Raw genomic sequence first — 14,885 nt, 5'->3', positions numbered from 1 at the left:
AAGAGACCCGCGCAAGGGGCGGAGTCTCCACGGGAATCCCGTTTTTATAGCCTGATCAGATCTGACTGTGGGCATTCCAGAAGCTTCTCTGCACCCCCACCCTGGCTGTGGGTGCCCCTGGAGCCTCCAAACATCCCCCACACTGGCCGTGGGCGCCCAGCGGCTCCTGGCACCTCTGCGCTCCCTTCTCCTGACGGCCCTGGCCAGGGGCTCTGGGGCCAAACAAAAGCAGCTGTCAGGCTCCAGCAGCAGAGAGAGGGAGATGTGTCTGCTCCTTCCATAGCGAAGGAGGGAGGGGGACAGAGGGGGGGGTTGCATTCTGCCACACCTGCCAGCCCAGTCCAGCACCATTTCACACAGAGGGATTGATTTCTCTTGCCAAGAAACGGCTCAGTGCGTGGTTGGCCCTGGTTTGTTCCTATGGTGGGTACCCTGAGCAGTCACGCTACAATTGACAATTTTTACTGCAAAGTTTGTCACCCCTCTTTCCAAACTGACATCAACATTTTGTACAAAAACTGAAAAACCTCTTTTTTATTCCCCTCCACTAGTTCCTGTCAGCAATTTCAAGTAAATCAAACTCACCCATCACGATAGCTGCATTAGACTCGCTGATGAATACAAAAAAAAAGGTATTCTAAACTTTCCAGAGATGTTTGGTATATTGTTAGTAACAGGAATATTTTATTTCAAATAACTGGTTGCTTACACATAAGTGGGAATGCGAAGTGTGAAGATTAGGTCATTTCAAAACCAAGCTCAAAATAAAGAGAGAATTTGTTTATCTGGGTACCTTGATCTCATAGTTACTATTGGAAAACGCAAAGTTTTCCTCAGTATCTATTTGGTAAAGCAAAAAGGCCAAAGCAGCTGGGAGTTCTAAGCAAAGAGAATTGTCTGCAAAAGAAAAACTGAAGCACTGTTGTACAATTCACTCTATAAAAACACCCACATCACAAGCCACTTAAGTTCACAGGGGAGATGGATATTTATGGACCTTTTCTCATCTATAATTATAACAACTAGAGATTTGCATAATCTTTAATGGTAACCTGATTTCATTCTTAATTTGCCTATGATTTTGTCAATCTAGATGACCAGGTATTGTCCCTTACGCTGCATCCCAAAATGGTTCTGAACAACAACCTGAACCCAAAGGGTGAGAAAAGCAAAAGCAGTTTCTAAGGTTGTTTAGAGCAAGCCGGAGCGCGGGAACGCGCAGCACAGCTCGCTGTCCCGGGGCGGCCGCAGCACAGCCCCGCGCACCCGGCGCCGGGAAAGGGCCATGTCAGCCTCAGTCGGTCGGACAGAGGTGAGGACGGTGAGCCAGAGCGACACAACAAGAAACGCCTCGGTTTAATTGTAACCAACACTTTGCCCTTCCCGGTCGAAAATCTGTTTACTACTACCTGACAAATGCAAGTCCTCGCATGCTTCTGGAACCGAAACCTGAAGCTATTCACTATTAGGTAAGTATTTTGGACGTTACATACTCAGTCTAAGTCTTTGTAGGTGATTAGAGGGAAAAGTAGGTAGTAAATGAACATAAAACAAAGGCAGATGGACTGCTGCGAATTAACGATGAGTTGCTTAATGATGAGCTCATGCTGAGTTCTAGTCAGGACAGCGATTGATTCCTTTTAGGTTCTCCCCTGAAGGCTCTATCTATCAAACGGAGCCTCTCCAAACCACTTGACTAAACTGCTTGTGGCATAAAGATTTTCTTTCATGTTTATCACTGAGAAGCTAATTGATCACTTGACAAATACTGGTGGCTTTTATTCCATCCTCAAGTTTTTCATGAATCAAAAGCTGTCCGTGTTGACGGGTATGACCTTTACTTTGTGTGCACACGACCGGTGCCGAAACACGGGTTTCAAATGTCAGCACTTATTCCTGCCTAAAAACAAAGTGTTCAAATTACTTTAGAAATCATGAGTCTCCAAATGAGACACACGCTAACACCTGAGAAATGCAGGTTATTACTATCAAATGACAACTATATGACAGCTACTATGGATTACTCAACCTACTGAAAAAAAACAATACATATTGCAGTAGGAATACAATTTAATATTTTGTATGCAAACTTTCAAAACATTATCACTTCTTTCCTGCCAGCACACCTCTGCTTATTCCCTTTGCGAGGGAATCTTAATTATTAATAGTTGTTTTTCTATGTTTATCAGAAAAGTAAGCTATCTCTAAAAACTATTCCCCTAACTATAATGCAAGACTATTTTCTCTGCATGAAAACAGGCAATGCATCGAGCTTGGAATGACTCCCAAGTGCTATTAGCTTCAAGAACCACATTCAGGACAATCCCCAGAGCCAAGTCACCAGGCTGCACCCAGCACGTCCCGCAGCTCCGGGGCGGCTGATGGGAGCAAAGGGACACGTTTAGCAAAACCACTTAATCCTTATGATTAACGGGAGGAAAAGGTGGTTTTACCACGTTACATTTTTCCTCTAACTCATTTTTCTCTAGGCAAAGAAGAGTTGTTTTGAACAGCAAAATCTGGCAGACAGTTAACCTTTATTTCAGAGAGATAAATTTGTTTTTCATCACAGTTTATCAAATCAGCAATTCAGCTCCATAGATCAACACAGCGGGAAAATTTTATCAGGACAGAAGAGGATTTTGCTGAAACAGATGAGCTTAAAATAAGATATGCCTGCCTCGGCAAGGAGGAACAGCAGAGCTTCTCAGGGTGCTCCGACATGGAGAGCAGGAGCAGGCGAATGAGAAGAGGAAGAGGGGCCTGAACTGCCACAAAGCTTCTCCTGGCATCTCGAAACACGGGGCAAGAAGCCTGTCTGTTGGGGGTTAAGGAACACAAACCCTGTCTCATCACAGGCCTCTTTCACAGCGAAACCAAAACACAATAGTATTGTTGTGGTAATTATCAGGGAAGGACTTACAAAAGCATGTGTTAAGCACAAAAAGCTTGAAACAAAAATAAAAGTAAACTTTGCTGTGCTAAGAAGAGACAAGAGGCTGTAAAGCCTTAGAATTTGTGGGTACCAGGACACTAAGATTGGGATTTATCATTAGTTCAAATTGCCTACGCGTTCAGCAACAGTTAATACGAAGCAGATCCTCCGGTCTCAGAGTAGTTTGTGTAAATCTGCAGGGCCTGCTGCTCCGTCCTCGCCACCCCACCCTGCCCGAAAACAAACGCAGGCCTGGCCGAGCCCTTGCCCAAAGAAGATTTGCTTTTCAGGCTCTCCAGACACACGCTCAAACTACAGGAAGCAAAGCCACACAGTTAGAATGAGAACAATAAACATGTAAACCTATCCAAACAGCAGTAAACTTTCCTCTGGAGAAAGGATGAACCTTTTTCCTCCCACTTGCACATCCCTGCCTTCCAACACACAGCCTCTGAGCTACTCAAGCTTTCAAAAGCTACAGCCCATCTTTTACAAGCAGCTGGCCCCAGGTTTCTGAATCAACCTTCCCCTCTCCATTCATCTGCTCACAACGAGACATACCTGTAACTTCACACTTCAGCATCCCCTGAAGATGCACTTGAAAAGGGGCACCCATGTCATGCTGTAAGAACCTGGGCCCTGCTTTTCATCACAGCTACACCACATCTTGACAAATAAGTTCATCTGCCTATTTTTACAGATATTGAATTTTTTTTTCTAGGTGTTAATAGGTAAATTACAATTTTAGTATTATAGTACTGTCCTGGTGGACTACTCAGTATTAACATCTGAGCAGTGTGGCATTGGTCATCGCAATGGAAGTGCTGTGTTTACACTTTGCTGTATTGCTTCCTCCCAAGGGAGCCCATGGAAAAGATACCACGTTGTTGTCTGGGCTACAGAAACAGAAAATATGTAATCATCATGAACTAACTTTTACATATTTTATTAAACTTGAATTCTCAGTATTATTGAAGTTCATGCCTGAATATGGTTTCCTCCCTGTTAAAACCAAACTTCTGATGTTGTAGGAATGTAGGTTTTAAATTATTCCAGAGTAAGCTGTGCTTTACTATTTCCTGGTTTTCGGTGCAGTTGCTGCTCTTGAATAGCATCCTTAATACACCTTGAGGCAAAAGTTAAGTCAGCTGATTCCCCCGAGTTCTCAAGACAAACACCATTTGGGGAATGAGAATAAATAGCTCAGAGAATCTTGAATTATTGAAACAAAGTTACATCTGAAACATTTCTTCCCACTTTCTGTTTTTCCTCTTCAGAGTTTTCTGGTGATTGAAAAAGAAAAAAAAAAACAACTATTCTGACCCTTATTCCACATGAAAATGCCTTTTTCTTTACCCAGCTGAGCATGGGAGAAGCAGCTGCCGGGCAAAGCCCAGGAGGGAGCTGGACGCGGGTCCCGTCCTCCGGGCACGTCCCGCGGGGCTGGGACCGTCCGGGCAGGGACTCAACCCCCTCGGGCACGTGGGGCCCTATGGAACACGCTACAGGGCAGCAGGACTTACAAGTGGCTCACGACTACACACCTGCAAATCCTACTGTACAATTCAGGACATGTTGCAGCATGAAAGGAAAGATTTAGTTTATGAACAACACCGCGCTGAGGAAAAGGAGACTGCAAGAAGTTGGTTAAGGGTGTCATTGCTATCAACACAGGTGGACAGCGAGGGAAACTGCTTATGGTACTAAAAGCGTATTATTCTCTTTTCACGTAATTCTTCATACCATCAATTTTCTCTGTGCTGAAAGACTTTAGGCGAGGCCTCATCATCTAACAGCACTGTAGATAAGCACGAAGAGAAAACTGATTATAGGTCAGATGCTGAAGAAGATGATGAGAATAGGAACAAAGGAGCAATGACAGGCGGTTACCATGAACACCACAGATATTATTTCGCTCATTAATTGCTCATTACATCCCATTAAAGTAGCTGTTCCTTCAACTGCTCCTGCAGAAAGCAGCATAACGCAAAATTGTGATTCACTAAGTGTAACAACAAGAAATGTTTTAACAATGTAAGTAGTAGTGCTGTGTTAGGCTTGGCTGAGTCCTCGGTAGGAGGGCAGCTGTCAGAATTCTGAGGAGCTGGTCAAACTTCTCTCTCACCAAGCAGAACAGGATAATTCTTTCAAAGGAGAAGCAAAAAGCACTTTGCAAATACCAGTGATTTAGGCCTCGGAACACCTTTGGAAACGAAGCAGTATCATCTCTCTGACAAGAAGGCATGTTTTCTGAGTCATAAGTCATTTTAACACTCCTTTTGCTGCTCATCACAAAGGCGTTGTTCTTCAGCTGACAAACACAGGTTGCTCTCACCTCATCTCTCTGCTTTCCAAGCAAACCTGAGCAGTACGTGAAGCCTGTGACCTAACCAGAGAAACAGAGATGTGAGCACAGCAGCAAGGGGAGGGGGAGCACGTGGGGAATTATGCAGTGAAAATACGTAACCAGTCTCTCAGCAGACTGAGAAAATAAAGCTGCGAAAGACAATAAAGCCATGAAAGACAGACAATCAGTTCCAGCAGGACAGGGAACTGCTGGAGAGAGTCCAGCGCAGCCACCAAGATGCTGAAGGGAGTGGAGCATCTCCCGTGTGAGGAAAGGCTGAGGGAGCTGGGGCTCTGGAGCTGGACAAGAGGACACTGAGGGGGGACTCATTCCTGGGGATCAATATGGAAAGGGGGAGTGTCAGGAGGATGGAGCCAGGCTCTTCTGGGTGACAACCAGTGACAGGACAAGGGGCAATGGGTGCAAACTGGAACACAGGAGGTTCCACTTAAATTTGAGAAGAAACTTGTTCCCGGTGCGGGTGTCAGAGCCTGGCCCAGGCTGCCCAGGGGGTTGTGGAGTCTCCTTCTGTGCAGACATTTCAACCCACCTGGACACCTTCCTGTGTAACCTCATCTGGGTGTTCCTGCTCCATGGGGGATTGCACTGGATGAGCTTTCCAGGGCCCTTCAACCCCTGACACTCTGGGATTCTGTGATTCTGTGATAAGGCAACCAAAGAAGAAACTAATTGTAATTTATAACCCAGAATTGGCTTATTGCATTATTTTATTGTTTTCTTTAATGGTTTCCAGTAACACTAGCAAATATTTAAGAAAAACTTACTCATCTATTCCTGAATCTTGTCCAGTAGCAAAGTGATCCCAGAGCAATGCGATGCACGTGCAACCCTGCTTTCCTTTAGCAATAATAAATCAATATGGAGCTGATCTAGAAAGGTCTTTTCCAGAGCTCCCCCAGCCTCCCAGGTCTACCATGGCGCGGATTTTATTGCTGTAGGAAAGAGCGGCCCCACAGTGTTGACAGGACCTTTCAGAGGTTGCTGTTTGGCTTTTAAGCGTGTCTTCCCATCTCTGCTGGGGCAGCTCTGGCCAAGCCTGAGCACCAGTGGGTCCATCAGCCCTGGCCAGAACGTGTCTCCTCAGCAGTGACCGCCTGCAGATCACCTTTCATAGCACCCCTATTTAAACTGTACCTTCAATTACCTTTTTAATGTAGAAAATACACCTTCAAGCGGCATATCAATTAACTATAAGCAGTACTTGTAAATCATCACATTGTCTTACACTTTTCCTATTAAATCTAAAGAAATTCTGAGATGAACTACATAGTGCAGAGTTAGGGTCACATTCTGATCTGAATTTAGGTCATTGTCTTTCATAAGTGGCACTTATAATGGATTCATTTATAAAATTACATATATCCTAAACTGTGTGGTTTTTATTGTAAATCATAAACCTTGCTGCAAGAGTGGATGTATTTGTACGATCCATTACAATAATGGATTCATTTATAAAATGACATATATCCTAAACTGTGTGGGTTTTGGTGTAAATCATAAACCTTGCTGCAAGAGTGGATGTATTTGTAGGATCCATCACAGGAGCCGCCAGCTCCGAGCGGCAGGTGGTCCCCTCTCAACCTGGCATTATATATAGCATCCATTACTGACATGGGGAGAAGTACAAGTGAATCACCCATCACCAGAAAAATTTATAGCAGGAAAACACCTGCCTTCCCACCTGTTTCTTTGCGTTCCTTTGTGCAGTTAAAATGTGAGCTTTAAGTAGCTATATGTTAAAATCCAAAGGCTGAAAGTAAGGGTTTGTTAAATACGATAAGAATTAGGAAATAACTGAGAACAGCAGCAGCGCTTTGAATCAGTTCTGAGAAACCTTTGTCTTATCCAGAACCCCAGTTATCTTAATATTTGAGTTCCCTTCTGATGCGAGTTGCTCAGTGATCCGTGTGGCTGCTCTCGGTGCAGGAGGAGCTCTGGGTGACCTTACCCACGCTGCTCAAAAGCAAGCACTGCATTTAGTTTTCCGTGCAGTCATAACATTACACGGTCATTTGGGAAAAGTGCAAAAAATACACACGGTAGGTGTGGAATTGTTCTAAAAAAAAAGGTGAAAATTGTGCAATTTTACGATATAATCGTTAGCATATCAGGGCTTTGGTTCTGAGGCAAGGAAGCCAAAAGTAAAAAAAAAAAAGCAACAAACTCATAAAACATTAAAGAACTTGGTCTATACATAAAATACATCCAGCTATTTTAAAATAAGTGATTTGAAATTAGAGATTTTTTCTCTCTTCATCGACTTGTCATGTCAGTCGACGGGCCACAGCTGTTGCTAAGAGCACTCGGGAATTTGGGCAGGGTAATTCTAACAAGCACCTTTTCTTCTTCAAGAATGAAAAATGATGGGTGAATTTGCCGCCTGCTTCATATCCAACAGAAGGAGGCTGTACAGGCACAACAGAGTCACTGCTTTTGCTTCTAACTAATCTTGCAACTCTCTTGACTTTGGCCCTTATTTAAATCCTTATCTAACTATAAAAGCATCATCCTCTATATTTTTTATAACAGGGTACTCGAATATGAGGCAGCAGGCACAAGTTCTTCTTTAAAACATGGCTACAGAAACAGGAATCTCCATGTAATTTTCTATAAAACTTCAGGTAGACGCTACAAAATAGTTTAGGAATGACAGATTTGCAAAGTCGCAGCAAATGCCAATAATATTGCACGCGTTAAATAAATCTTTCTCAACATCAATGGCCACTATCTTGCCACAAACTTCAAAACGGCCTATTAGGCATGTATAATTCGTAGGAAGAGGGGAGATCTTTCAGCTTTTTCCAGAGATTTTTTTCAGTTATCAGATTCAGTGTCTCCCACGTGTGAGCAGCAGGGAAAGAAACATTTTAAAGAAAAAAAACGACACACCAAATAAGTGCTGCAGTTGGGCAGGAAAGAGATTGAAGTGCTGGAGCGGGTCCAGAGAAGAGCAACGAGACTGGGGAAGGGACTGGAACACAAGCCCTATGGGGAGAGGCTGAGGGAGCTGGGCTTGTTCAGTCTGGAGAAGAGGAGGCTCAGAGCTGAGCTCAGCACTCTCTAGAACTACCTGAAGGGCAGTTCTAGCCAGGTGGGGATTGGGCTCTTCTCCCAGGCATCAGCAATAGGACAAGGGGCCATGGGCTTCAACTCTGCCAGGGGAAATTGAGGCTGGATATTAGAAAGCAATTCTGTGCAGAGAGTGGTCAGGCATTGGAATGGCTGCCCAGGGAGCTGCTGGACTCACCGTCCCTGGAGGTTTTTAAACTGAGACTGGACATGGCACTTAGTGCCATGATCTAGTGAATGGGCTGGAGTTGGACCAAGGGTTGGATTGATGATCTCTGAGGGCTTTTCCAACCCAGTCCATTCTGTGATTCTGTGAAATTACGCTCTGCATCTGAGCTTCTGTAGCTGTGCAGCAGCGGCAGGAGCTGCCAGCGTTGCAGAGCTGCTGTAGAAGATCGCTGCTGTAGAAGATCGCTGCTGTAGAAGATCGCTGCTGGGCGGGGATCACTGCGCACAGCCCGGGCAGGACCCGGCTCCAGGGGCCTCATGCAGCACAGCGACCGCACACACCCAACACGCCTTTATTCCAGGAGGAAAACCACAAAAGCAAGTTTCAATTTCCTTCTCGTTGAAAACAGCGGAAGTAGAACAGAATGGCAAGGAGCTACTGGAGGCTTGATCAAGACCTTAATAGTTCCATTATTGCAGAAAAACCGACGCTTTCTGTAGGGTTTGCCTTTAGCCTTTTGGTTTTATGTGGAATTGCCCCCTACACTTGCAAGCAGCAGGGCTTTCCCACTGGCACTGTGCTAAGACATGCTTTGCTGACAAATCTAACAGAGAAATCCCGTCAGATAAGTGACCTCTGGTGCAATCCAGCTATTCCTGCTCTTGTGAATTAAGCCTGCTTAATTTTTTAAAAGCTACAGCAAAACTAGTGCAAGATCATATGGCTCCTTGCACCATATTGGTTTTAAATTCACTAGCAATGTGAAGAACATTAAATAAAAGATTACTATGAAAGTTTCCAAACAAAATCCTATAAAATAATGCAATTAACAGTATTATTTTAATCACAACAAGTTGATGAAATCTTTAAAGATCTCCCTTAAGAGACTTCTGCTGAGGACATTTATCCTAAAGCTCATTTCACCCACAGACAATGGTCTCAAATAAGTTATTTGTCCTTTACTATTGCCACATTTGTTTGAACAGAAACAATATTTAAGGTAGAACAGGAAACCTCCAGTTCCCCAACAATTCTATTTAAAGTCACCATAATACAGAGCAGACAACTGTCGTTGTGCACTCCCCCTAAGAGATGAATTATAACACTTGGAAGAAATGCTTTGGAAAAGACACTTTTCTTCACGCACAAAAGGAGCATTCACATGTGACTTTGTTCGAGTTGTATATCAGAAATCCGCACAGAATATGGATTCTAACTATTCTGAGCAACTGCTACTAATAATTTTCAGTATTACTGCAGCACCCCAGGCCAATAACAAGCCTCCGATGAGCATATACGTATATATAAGGTCACATAAGCCCTTTCCTTCAGCCTAGATCACCCCCTCTCTGTGAAATTGTCACTTCAATAATGTTTTAAGGCACCTAAAGTGCAGTTTCGCACCAGTTCAGCTATGCTCACTGCAGTGCTTGCTTTCATGCACTCTGCTGAGGGTTTTTTAAAATTTTGTCTGAACTATTACAGTAATATTTTGGAGCTCAGTCCTTGATTTCCACTCCCAGCAGTCAGCAACACCAAGAGACAAGTAACAAAGAAAGGAAGCTCAGCGTGGGCTGGTTTGTGTAGGGAAGCGGCTGGGACAGGCGCCGCTTCGCTGCTTCTGTCTCTTTCGTCTCCTCTTTTCCCAAACAGTCTTTCTTCAGCAATGAAACAGGGAGTCATTGCCAGCTGATCAGGAGGAGCCTGCAGCATTTCACCAGGCTCCACCAGACTAGTGACCACCTGGAAAGCAAAAGCTCCTTCTCCATAGGACAGGTACAAGCGAGGAGATTTTTCCTCTCATCGCGCTTAGGAAATGTATGTTTTAAAGAAAGCAGGGATGGAAGAACAGGCCAGTCCCATCAGGAGGGGAACTTCCCAAGGGGAACTTTGGATTCAGATTCTTGCCTGTTGTTTGACCCACCGTGGGAACAAAAGGGCACCAGGCTCTGCCGCAGATCAGGGCTCAGAAAGCAGCCGACGGCTCCTCCTCCGGACGGAGAACCCGCACGGGTCTGCAGCCTCTGCTGCCAGACGCAGGACGTCTTTTCAAATCTCTGCCACTTGTGACATGTTCTCAACTTGCATTATTTATCTTCTGTTTCACTAAGTTCTAGCCAAATATCAGAACAGCACAAGCTCTCAGAGGCCGTCGGGTCCCCAGCTCAACGTGCGCTTTCACGCTGAAACCCACGGCTCTTCCCATTTTGTCTACAGACTATTTGGCAACTGGGAAAAGCAGATCTTTAATGATAACAATAGCAAAGCAAACTATCTTTTTTTCTCCACATAGATAAGAGCAAAATCCAGCCAGAAAACACAAGTGTTTGCATGCGACCTAGATATCTAAAGCAAATGCACCAAGAGCGGGAGGTGACATGGAACCTCCCAACTAGAATGTGGCAGAGATTGTGCAGGACGCCAGGCACACTGCACAGCGACGGCGTGTGCGCTGTGTCCTTCCAGAAGCCTGAGCCAAGAGACCAGCACGTCTGACGCTACACATAATACCGCAAAGATTGTCGGGGGAAAGGAAAACGAAAAAAGGAGGGGGATGCTGAAACACAACATTTACTGATCTTGCTTCATCTTGAAGGGAAAGAGAAATCTAGCAGGCAAATCACAGCTGCCTCAGAGGCAACGAGTGGAAGTGTTTGCAAACACTCTCCTTCGCGTCCACCGCGATGGGCACTGAACAGGCAGTGAGCACCAACACTCCGGCTGTTAGTGCACCCTCATCGAACACACGGCCTGCAGGGCTGCCAAGGAGCTCAGCACTGGTGTTTTAAAACAGTTTGTGGTTATTTGAGCTCATTTTCTTCAAGAAGATCCTCAGGCAAAGTTGTAATCTGTAATTTTGTGGAGGGGAAGGGAAAATGAAAGTGAGTTGTCAGTTCAAAACTGCCCCTGTTTCTGGGCAGTCTTAAATATCCAAGATGTAAGGCTGGGGTGCAAACGTGCTATCCACAATTCCACATACCTAGCTCCATTACCTAAAAGCTTTGCTCTGTAGAGACAGTGTTTTTCCACCGCCCAACAGAAAGGCAGCATGTCTGAATATAAAAACCAAAAGAATCATTAAAAATAAAGACACTCTGAAAAGAAGCTCACCTTGCATCCTTTATAGCACGCTGGATGAAGCAGGGGCACTTTCAGAGACCAATTCTGTGTCAGCCACCTCAAAACGCATTTTCGCCTACATTATTTCACACGTTACGCACACACACGCTCCTTCAGAACAGTGTCACACGAGCCGCCGTGGCCGGCGGGTGAGCTGCACCAGGACAAACAGCTCCGCACCAGAAAACACTGAACCAGACTGATTACCAGCTGAAGGTTTCTAGACGGACACTTCTACACTATTCATCTTAAAGGCCGCTGTTCGCTTGGGAAATTACACTTGTGTGAGAAAAATGAGCGATGAGTGCAAATGAGTACAAAATCCTGCTGGCTCTGCTGGTTTTCAAACCTGGCATTTCTGTGACAGACACAGAAAAGTTCACAGATACATTTCTTTCCACATAAACCTGAAGTGTCCTACATTTTGCTCAGACCATGCAAGTACATCCATTTTTCAAAAGAAAACACCTTACCTATCTGGAATATCCTTCTCTGCCTGTTCAGCGCATTTCCACCCCCCGCCTCCCCAAGAAGCAAAAGTCAGCAAGGGAATTTTCCTTTGAGAACAGAGAATCACCAGTCAAGAAAAACTCAGATGCGAATCCACTTAAGTGTCGCTTTTAAAAGTTTGCAACATTTTGATTATACAAGATTAAGACAAAACACTATTATAATCCCAAACTGGCATATTCACTCAGGTACCACTGAATTGATGCAATAGGTAAGCAAATACTGCTTGAGAGAAACTAACTCAAAACATATTCAAGAATCCTTTGTTATGATGCTTTGGGATATCTGACCAGACCTGAAGGTTCGTTTATTCACTGCTAATGAGGTGAGATGACTCAGACGGAAAGCAGGCCACCAGGTATCACAGCTCAGATCCTACTGAGTATAGACAAATATTAATGAAATGTCTGAAAGGAAACAAGGGATACAGAGAAGCTTAAAATAAATGATCAGGCAAAGAACATCACAGCAAGTGTCCTAAGCGCTAAAACCCCCTCCCGCCCTATCATCTACCAAAAGACTGGGAAGCCTTTGCATGCGCGTCCTCTACCCCTGTTTCTCAGAAAAAAATCAGTTTTTCAAGGCTGCACCTTTTGCAGCCACAATAAAATAAGTGTTTTCCACATTGCTACTTACTTTGCTGAGACGTACCCTAAGCGCATAAAATACCTGCACGCCAGGTAGGAAAAACCTGCTATTGAAATTGCCCAAAAGAATAAAATCCACAGTGAAACAAAACTGTGATTTCCCATACTGCTATCCAGTCAAACGTATGGGAAAGCTTTAAGCCTAACATCTCCTGGTCAAATTACAGCAAGATGTGAAGCTCCAGGAGCAACGTAGATGATGTGCATGTTCTCCTGTGAAACAATTGGTAGTTTAAAATCAGTATTACTATGGGGAACTCGCTCTATTTGCCCTTATTCCCAGTTCTCCGGGCACTTTACTGTCTACATCCAGTACCATATATTGCCAAGTACCCCTATGCCAGAACAGCTCAGCACACGCTGAAGAGGAAAGAGAATGCTTGCCAGGTCATGTATTCAGTCCACTAAAACATCTAAGACTATCCACTAATATCAAAGCAGTTTGTGTTTCTAAAAAACCTAAAATATTGGAAAAGTTACACTAGCAAATAAGATATGCTGACGTGAAAAAACAAATCTGAATTACAGATAACGAATGTAGGCACAATGCTTACTAATGGGCAATGCACTGAAGCTCAGGAGATGACCTCTTATGGCAGCTTTTAGACTCTAATCAATGAGAAACAATTCACGGAATTCTGGTAAAGTTTTTACTCCTTACTGGCAAAGGTGTTTCAAGTCTCCAGATTTAAATTATAACACTTCAGCAATAAAAAAACATAAAGGTCAAAATGAGAAGGGTAGAAGGATCATGAGAAATATAGTAAATAAAATCTGACATTTAAAAATTCTCAGAATGATACTATTTTGTTCTTGCACATTGTAGTCTCCGATCTTTTAAATAATAAGCATTTCTCTTCTGCAAACAAACAATTTAGATCAAAGTTCTTTCACTGCTTTCAGATAAACTGTTGGTTCACTGCACCTACGGATACTTCAGCAAACGGTTTGATAAAACAGGACTTAAACAGGAGACCAGAGCAGCTGGTGCAGATGTCCATGTATCTACATTATGTGATGTTCTGCTCAGTCCCATCCCCGGGACTGAATGTTTCCATCATAAGCACAATTGGAAGCTGTTCAGACAACAAGGTGGTGGTTTGGACTCTTACGTCTCCATTAGGTGTTAAAGCAGAGCAGGATTTTTGGTCTGAATTCTATTGTCTGTGCTTAGCTTTGGAAAACAAACAACAAAAAGGAGTTACGGGCTTTCCCATGGTACTCCAGACAAACAGAATTGAAAAACAGCACTAGTTCTAAATAAGAAGAGCTCGTAAATCTCTACTTTTGGTCTGATGCTTTTATTTTCAAGATTGTAGGGAAGCACCAAGGTTCTCAAGCCCCACCAGGGAGTTTAACCCCATAACTACCACTGAAACTAAAGGTAATTGCCTGTCCTTGATATTCCCCTTTTCCCCTCCAAACTATCACCCCTAAACCTTGAGCTCAACCCCGATGCTTTGCTCAGCAAAACAGAACAATTGATCTCAGACGGCCCACACAACCGTTCACCACTCAGCTGTGTAACAAAGGTCATTTTTCCACCCCAGAGGCGTTACGTGAGCAGAGCAGCGGGTTGGGCTTCGCTCCGGGCTTGCAGAGCCGGGTTCACTCAGCCTGCCTGAAAACAACTGACCGGCAACGTGCAGCAGCGAGGGCGGCCAGGCCAGGCCTGCGAGAGGCTGCTGGACCAGGCTGGGGAATGACGGCCTCCAGACAAGGAGAGGCGACCAGTACAAGCCAACAGCTTCTGAACAGCCTGTGCTTAGCACAGGAGAAACCGTCTCACAGCGGAGCTGGTGGGGCGGCGCGGCGGGGGGAGCCGCCCCTGCGCACGGCAGGTAACGGTGCTTTCTGCCAGCGCTGCAATGGCGCGGAATGAGACAATGAAGTGTGGGCAGCACACAGTTCACACGGTAAGAAAAGGTAACACAATTCAAGTGCAGTGAGGCAGTTCCTCCACTGTTACTAGTGCCCCTGTGCTGACCGCACAAACCTTGTGTGGTCTGTAACACATACCAGTACTGACCCCGACACGGACTGGATAAGCCAGCGCCTCTTTTACCA

Source organism: Streptopelia decaocto (genome assembly GCF_964273445.1).
Source record: "Streptopelia decaocto genome assembly, chromosome: 13".
NCBI lineage: Eukaryota > Metazoa > Chordata > Aves > Columbiformes > Columbidae > Streptopelia > Streptopelia decaocto.
The sequence above is the reverse complement of the archived record's forward strand: the minus strand, read 5'-3'. Positions refer to the sequence as shown.